The 8,812-nt window shown below is 43.0% G+C and overlaps 1 non-coding gene across 1 annotated transcript; it reads right to left on the reverse strand.

Annotated features, from left to right (window-relative positions):
• Window positions 1-8,380: 8,380 nt before the first annotated feature.
• On the reverse strand, window positions 8,381-8,596 carry LOC141423539 (small nucleolar RNA U3). The gene has a single exon (XR_012448389.1). It is a non-coding gene; the product is annotated as a small nucleolar RNA U3 (small nucleolar RNA).
• Window positions 8,597-8,812: the final 216 nt, after the last annotated feature.

Consider the following 8,812-nt stretch of genomic DNA (forward strand, 5'->3'; position numbering starts at 1 on the left):
ACACAATGGAATTTTATGCAGCCATGAAGAAGAACGAAATGTTATCATTCGCTGGTAAATGGATGGAATTGGAGAACATCATTCTGAGTGAGGTTAGCCTGGCTCAAAAGACCAAAAATCGTATGTTCTCCCTCATATGTGGACATTAGATCAAGGGCAAACACAACAAGGGGATTGGACTTTGAGCACATGATAAAAGCGAGAGCACACAAGGGAGGGGTGAGGATAGGTAAGACACCTAAAAAACTAGCTAGCATTTGTTGCCCTTAATGCAGAGAAACTAAAGCAGATACCTTAAAGCAACTGAGGCCAATAGGAAAAGGGGACCAGGAACTAGAGAAAAGGTTAGATTAAAAAGAATTAACCTAGAAGGTAACACCCACGCACAGGAAATCAATGTGAGTCAATGCCCTGTATAGCTATCCTTATCTCAACCAGCAAAACCCCTTGTTCCTTCCTATTATTGCTTATACTCTCTCTACAACAAAATTAGAGATAAGGGCAAAATAGTTTCTGCTGGGTATTGAGGGGGGGAGCGGGAGGGGGTGGAGTGGGTGGTAAGGGAGGGGGTGGGGGCAGGGGGGAGAAATAAACCAAGCCTTGTATGCACATATGAATAATAAAAGAAAAATGAAAAAAAAAAAAAAAAAGGAAGGGGGGTGTTGTGTTCACTCTGGCTTCTTCGAGCTGGCAAGGGGTGGCATAGGGGAAGGGAGGGTTAGTTGGCAAACAGTGTTGGGGTGGTGAGTCTCATGATGGTGTACACCCAGGCTCCAAAAATGAAAATTTCTTCTTCCCTGAAGTTGATGAAGGTCCCTTGTAGCCATAGGTCATAAAGAGTCTCGAGCCAATCCTCTGACCTCCACATGGTGGGTATCGGGAGTCAAGGAATTGTAGCAGGCATTCTGTAAGGGGGTCTTGATGTTTATAACCCGGTGTCCTGGTAGGGTCCATTATAGGTGTCCTCTGGTTGTGCTTTCAGAGGTTGGTATCCCTGGAGGTACAACTGGTTAAATTTTTGATTAGCAATAGCAGACATGTAGTGTGATACAAGGGAGGAAGCTTAAAAATAGGAGAGCAAGAACATAGGCATTAGGATGGGCATTGGCCAGGAGAACCACTGTGAAATGTTCTTCCCTAGACAATTTCAAAAGTCCTCCAATTCCCTTCTCCACCTCTGTAATTATTTCTTGAGAGGTGCCGCCACTGGGGGAACCCATTGAGCTTGACAGCAGTGGGTGTCATGAGAATGACCAGATGAGGGCTGGTCCATCGAAGTCCCAATGGAGAGGGTACAAGATCCTTTTTGTAGAACAAGATGCCCTGGTTTAACAGAAATTGTTATAGGGTGGGGCAGGATCTGGTTTGCATGCTCTCTGAGAAGTTCCCTGAGAAGTCAGTCAGAGGAGCAGAGTCTGTTGGGGGCAAGTTTTCTAAGAGAAATGGGTGGCCATACATTATCTAAGACCCAAGTAGGAATATTAGGAGGAGCATAAAAAGGTGTCTGTTCAGGGACTACATACCTAGGAATCTAAATTCTGCAAAATCCTATAACTGCCAGGAAAGCTGTAAGCTGTCTTATGGTATGGGGGTTGGGAAACGGAAGATTGGGTTGATGCGTTTATGACTCAGGGAGTGAGTCTGTCCCTTTAAGGCCACACCTAGGTAGGTGACCTGTGGGAGGCAGGGGCTGTCAGGATTTAAATGTAACACTCCTGGATAAAAGAGAGCTTTAGCTCATTATTTTATATAAATTGACACTTTTAACTTTTTAAATGTTTGTACCATGTTTAGATAAAGTATAACATAACACTGTTACAAGGTGGGCATTTAAGACACATAAGCAAATATGTAAATGAACTCTGATTTAGTAGTACTTAAAAGCTTGACAAGATCAGCAGAAAACACAAATAATTTCTTTGATAAAATCTTTCTCTGTAATGGTTTTTTGTAGATGTTACTCAGAGCAGAACAATATTAAGATAACCTTGTTATTTAATAGACATAGAGGATTTGATTTTAGTTTGACATGACCCTAAAAATCTTTTAGCCAACTCTTAGATTATAGTCAACTTTAACTTCACCACACACCGAAGCTTTTATTATACACTTTTCGAACTTACTCAGACCTTCATACAACATACTAAACCCTTTGATGTTTGTCCTTATCCTTCCTATTTGAAACAATCTTTAGGACAAATCCTTCTTTACAAAATCCCTTCTCATCCAAAAAACCATTCCTTTTTCCTTTAACTTCCCAAAAAATGCATTAATTACCTATCTATATCCTTTCCAGTTGTTTACTTTGTAACTTGTATTTTAAAATTAACTTTTATAAGAATTTTAAATTTATTGTAGGGGCTGGAGCAACTAATTAGTATCCTTTATTGTTTTTAGGAATAGGCGTAAGGCTTCATAGTCCCTCAGGAGAAAACCTGGGAAGTGAGAGGAGGAAGAGGAGAGGGGAAAGGGAAAAGAGAAAAAGGAAATCGGGAAGAAGGCGAGAGTTTGCATGCTCACCGAGGGAAGGCCTGAATCACTCTGGGCTCCGCAGTCACCCCCACAGTCCTGTTCTACAAGGTCAACTCCATATTCCCGAGGTCAGAACTCTAAACCCCGCAGGGATTCTTCTGCAGCCTGGCGTTGTTCCTCACTCCGCCGCCAGGGGGCGATACCTTCCGTTCCATCGGCCGCCCTCGCCTGGCGGGAGGGCAGCGCAGAGCAGAGGCTGGGGAAGGCAGGGACCTGCCGAGCGGGCTTGTCCTCTGTGTCCCTGTGCACTCATCCGCAGGCTGCTCCTTGGGGACTGGTTCCTTATGCAACAATGCAATACTAGGCATAAGCTTTCCAAAAACTTTCAACCAAATTCTTAAAAATGCAATCATAAAAAATTATTAGGAAGTGCTTCTTCTCAATGATCACGGTGGGGCTGAAATCACTCCCTTGATTTGGCCTGGTGATCGAAGCTTGGACTGCAGTCTGGATTCCTTCCTTCCTCCTCACTCTACCAACTGTCACACGCGAATGTCGCTGTGCCGGCCCTTTGGCTCTGGGAGGCAGGGTCTCCCCTCAGTGGGTGGTCCCAGGTATCTAGATCGAGTCTGGACCTTGAAGTTATGGGGAGTGTCCTCTCTGCATGAATGACGCTAAGTTATTGACCCCCATCGGGCTAAAACCCGGGAATCGGAATGCTTTAATCAGCTTTTGGACACACCTGGTTTTGACAGTGACTCTTCATGTGAATTTTTTGTCCTTAATTTTTTACAGCTTTGTTGACATATGATTCAAGTACCATAAAATTCACCCGTTTTAAGTACAGGGTTCATGATTCTCAGTAAACTTACAGAGTTGTGTGATCCTCACCACATTCCAGTTGTAGAAGACTCACCGCCACCACCGCCACCAAAATTTCCTTGGGCTGCAGACCTTCCTCACTCCTGCTTCTAGCTCCAGACCTCCAACTGACCTGCTCTGTGTTTGTCTAAATTGTGCCTTCTCTGAACGTTGCCTATTAATGGAATCAGACTGCTTAGCCAGCTTTGCAGTACTGCAATGAAACACCTGAGGCAAATAACTTTATAAAGATAAAAAGGTTATTTAGCTAACCGTTTTAGAAGCCCATAGGTTTGGCCTTCAGAGAAGGTGGCATATCACAGTGGGAGTATGTGTAGGAGCAAAGAGTTATCCAGAACCTGATCAGAGAAAGAGAGAGAGGAAGAGGCAGGGGTTCCATCTTTCTCTCTGAGGGCATATCTCCAATGACCTAAGGACCTCCAACTAGCACCCCCTTTTGTGGTGAGACTGGATTTGAACTCAGGGCCTCACATTTGCTAGGTAATCACTCTGTCACTTGAGTCACACCTCCAGCCCTCTCTTCATTGTAGTGATTTGTCAGATAGGGCTTCCTGTTTTTACCAAGGACTGACCTCAAACCACAATTCTCCTATGTAGCCAGGATTACAGGAGTGAGCCTCTATATTCAGCTCTGGCAGCACCTTTTAAAGGTCCACGGCTCCTCCTAATAGCACCACCCTGAGAACCAAGCCTGTACGTATAGACCTTTGAAGGACACTAAGTTATACCTAAACCATAGCCAAATGGTGTGCAGTCTCTCTCATCTGGCTCTTTGCACTTAGCTCAATGTGTTGAGGCCTGTCTGTACAGCCTCACTGGACCCCTAAGGAGATGACATCATTACAGCAGGCAGGACTTCTGCCAGCAAGCACTACCTCCAGGAGCAGGCCAGGGATCTGGCTGCAGGAACACGTGGTTGTGGTAGTTGGCCAAGGCTGCCACACAAAGGCCACAAGTGGGTGGCTTCAAGAACAGACATTTATTTTCTCAGAATTCTGGAGGCTGGAGCCCAAGATCAAAGAGCTGGCAGCAGTCAAGCACAGTAGCTTATGCCTGTAATCCCAGCTACTGAGGAGGAAGAGATAGAGAAGATTGCGGCTCAAGACCAGTCCAGGCAAAAAGTACACAAGACCCCATCTCAAACAGTGGCTGGGAATGGTGGTACACACCTGTCATTTCAGCTGTGGTAGGAAGTGCAAATAAAAGGATCGTGGTTCAGGCTGGCCTGGACAAAAGGTGAGAGCTTATCCCCAAAATAACTAAACAAAACGGGTTGGAGGCATGGCTCAAGGGGTTAGAGTGCCTGCCTGGCAAGTGTGAGGCCTGAGTTCAAACCCCAGTGACTTTGAGTCACTGTGTAGCTCAGGCTGGCCTCGAATTGGTGATCCTCCTGCCTCCACCTCCTGAGTGCTGGGATTATAGGTGTGTGTCACTACACTAGTTTTAGTTCTTAGATTTAAATGAATGATGAATTTTGAGATGATTTTTATTTGTGATATAAGGTAAAGACCTAAATTCAAGGTTTTTGGTGTGTGTTTGTTTGTTTGTTATGAGTAAGAATATCCAGCTGTCTCAGCACCGTTTGATGAAAAAAATTATTTCCCCATTAAATTGTCTTAGAATCTCCATTGAAAATTGAGTTAAAGCTGGGTGTGGTGGTACATGCCTGTAATTCCAGCTACTCAAGAAACAGTTGGGTCATGAGTTTGCAGCCAGTCTGGGCAACATAGCTAGAGTCTGTTGCAAAAAAAAAATGTATTTAAAAAAGCTGGGTGCCAATGCTTACGCCTGTAATCCTAGTTACTTGGGAGGCTGAGATTGGGTAGAAGTCAGCCTGGGCAAATAGTTCCGGAGACCCTCCCCCCATCTCCCAAATAACCAGAGCAAAGTGAATTGGAGGTGTGGCTCAAGCAGTAGAGCACCTGCTTTGCAAGTGCAAAGCCCTGAGTTCAAACCCCAGCCCCACACAGGCACACACACGAATCAGTTTAAGATGAACGTAGGGTTCATTTCCACAGTCTCCATTCAGTTTCACACGGCTACCATGTGCCTGCGTCTGAATACCATACTGTCTTGTTTACTGTAGCTCTACTCATGAGTTTTGAAACTGTAAGTAGTGTAAGTCCTCCAAAACTGTTTTTCCTTATCAAAACTGGCCTCTGCAAGGGTCTTTGTGTTGCCGTGTGCATCTTGTAACTTTTCAATTTCTACCCCAAAAATGCTTACTGGGATTTTGATAAGAATTAGGTTGAATCTAAATCAAATTTTGGTAAATTACCACTTAACAATATTAAGCCTTCCAACCTATGATCATATGCCTATTTATTTATATCGTCTTTAATTTCTCTCAGTAGTGTTTTGTTTTCAGCAGTGTATGTGTGCGTGTGTCTATCTATCTATCTACCTAGCTACCTATCTGTCTGTTTATCTATCTATCTATCTATCTACCTGTCTGTCTATCTATCTATCTGTCTACTTGTCTGTCTACCTATCTATCTATCTACCTACCTACCTATCTATCTATCTATACAGCACTACCTTTGATGAACTTACTTATAAGTATTTTGCTCTTTTTATCCTACTGTAAATGGAATTATTTTATTAAATTCATCTTTGGATAGTTTGTTGCTAGAATATGGAGGGCTGGTGGAGTGTCTCAAGCAGCACAGTGCCTGCCTGAGTTCAAATCCCAGCAGTACTAAAAAAAAAAAAAAAAAAGAAGAAGCCGGGTACTGGTTGCCTAAACCTGTAACCCTAGCTACTGAGGAGGCAGAGATCAGGAGGATTGTGGTTCAAAGACAACCCAGACAAATAGTTTGCGAGACCCTATCTTGAAAATACCTAACACAAAAAAGGGCTGGTAGAGTGGCTCAAGATGTAGGTCCTGAGTTCAAAACCCACACCGCAAAACAAAAAAAATGGAAATGAAGTTGACTTTGTCTCCTGCAGCATTACCAAAGTAATGTATTAGTTTTAGATTTTTTTATGAGTGGATTGCTCAGAATTTTCTACATAAAGGATTATGTCATTTGTGATGTCTTCAATAGTTTGGGGGTTTTGTTTTGTTGTTGCTTTTGTCCTTATCATACTGGTTAGAAAGTATAGTGGTGAGTGTAGACAGTTGTGTCTTGTTCACAGTCTTAAGACAAAAGCACTTGGGCCTACGCCATTACAAATGATGTTGGCTGTGGGTCGTACGTGCCCCAGTCAGTTTGGTAACGTGCCCTCTAGCTAGGTTTGTTGAGAGCATTTATTTTTAATCATGAATTGTGTTTGACATTATAAAATGGTTCTCTGCATCTATGGGGATGAATATTGCTGTTTTTATTATTTTTAACCTATTAGTATATCACATTAATTGATTTGGGGGTATTAATCACGATGTACATGTGATGTTGCTGGACTTGGTTGGCTAACACTAAGGGTTTTCACACTTGTGTTCATAAGGAACAGTGGCCTGTGTTTTCTTTTCCTATGGTGCTTCGTCTGGCTTTGCTATCAGGGTAATGCTGCCTCGTTCACTGAACGAGTTGGAAATTGTTCTTTGCTCTGTTTTCTTTTTATTTATTGTTTTTGGCGGTACTGGGGTTTGAACTCAGGGTCTTGTCCCTTGCTAGGCAGGTGCTCTGCCACTTGCCACTCCGCAGGTCTTCCTCCTCTATCCTGAAAGAACTTCTAAAGTTTAAGTGCCAGTTCTTTATGTGTTTGATAGCACTCGCTGAGGAAGCCCTCTGGACATGGGTATTTCTTTGTAGGAAAAACTTTTAATTGCTAACTCAATTTCTGTACTCATTACAGGTCTATTAAATTTTCCTATTTTTCTCAAGCCAGTAATTTGTATTTTTTCTAGGAAATTAACCATTTCACCTATTGTCTAATTTCTTGTCATATTGTTGTTCTTATTTTCATTTCAATAAGGTCAGTAGTAACGTCCATTTTTTCCACTCCCAATTTTGTGACCCTTTTTTCTTATCAGTCTAGCAGGGGACTTGGGGCAACTCGCGTCTCGTGTGTGTACGCTTAGGGTAAGGCAGGCATCTGGTCTTTGCTGTGCATGTCTGTAATCTCTGTCACCACATGGCATACAGCTTAATCTTCCTTTTGGAATTCCCTTTCTCCTTAACACAGTTGAAGGTCTGTTCACTTCCACCGGGAACCCAGATTGACAGGATTTCATTGGCGCCTAAAGGAAAAGAACCCTAAGTGTGTGTTACACCAAGATGCAATGAAGGAGAGGAAGATCCAGAAACCCATCCCTCCTCTTGGTAGCTGCACTGTGACCTTTGCCTAGTGAAGAAGATGGGTTGGGGAAATGACAACCAAACTAGCATTCCCTTGGTTTCACAATAGGGAGCCTGCAGATGGCGAAGAGCTTCTGCTATTCTCTAGGCTGAGCTCCATAGATAACACCATAGCAGCTGAGGACTTGTTTGTTACTAAAGACCCAAGAGTTCACAGTAGACTGTAATTGACTATAAGTCATTACATCTGAACACCATTAAATTCAGATTGGAAGATACAAACCAGACTCAGAAAGGCTGACTGGTGAGAAGGGGTAATGAATGGGATCGAGGTGACCATTAAAGGGGCCTTGATTGGGGAAAGGGGAGGTAGCTCCAGTGGTAGAGTGCCTGAGTTCAAACCCCAGTACTGCCAAAACAAATTATTAAAGGGGCCATCGGCTGTACCTGTGATGTTTTGTATTTGTTAATGGAAAAACTAAAAGCAAATCAGACAAATGTTGCTTGACATGGTGACATGTGCCTGTAGTCACAACTGCTCTGGAGGTTGAGGTGGGAGGATCACTTGAGTCCAGGAGTTCAGGGCCAGCCTCAGCAAGACCAGCCTCCTCTAAAAAATGACGATAATAATAATAAGAAGAAAAATGTTGATAATTCATCTTTGTGTGTGTGTGTGGTATAGGAGTTTGAACTAGAGGCTTTCAACCTTGCTAGGCAGGTACTCTATCACTTGAGCCATACTTCCAGCCTGTTATTAATTTTTTCTTTCTTTTGTTTTTTTTTTAACCACTCAGACTGTGCTCTCTCCCTCTTATTCCCTCAAAAGAGAATAAAAACGATCATCCATGGCAAATGGCAGTTGCAGTAAAGCAACACCAAGAGCCAGCGTCTTGCTCAGGAGAAAGCACTGCACCTCCTCCTCGTGGTTTCCGGTACTGTGCACGATCAGAGAAACTTCTCTAGTAAGGAACTATAGAAATGATCCCCGAAAGTATAGTCTTGTGTTATTAATTCTTGATGTTGGAAATATGCATTTGCTAAATTTTCAATATGTTTGGCTCAAAAAATGTTAGTAAAAATCGTGGACATATTCAGGTTTGAAGCAAGAGGTATTTCTTTAAGAAATGGAGCTCCCCTTCAGGCTGGTTAGCCTTTCTCACAGGAAGCCACAGCCGGAGCCTTCCTTCTTGTTCTTTCCTGATGGAATAGTAGAGACT

This window comes from Castor canadensis, chromosome 5, assembly GCF_047511655.1.
Source record: "Castor canadensis chromosome 5, mCasCan1.hap1v2, whole genome shotgun sequence".
Lineage (NCBI taxonomy): Eukaryota > Metazoa > Chordata > Mammalia > Rodentia > Castoridae > Castor > Castor canadensis.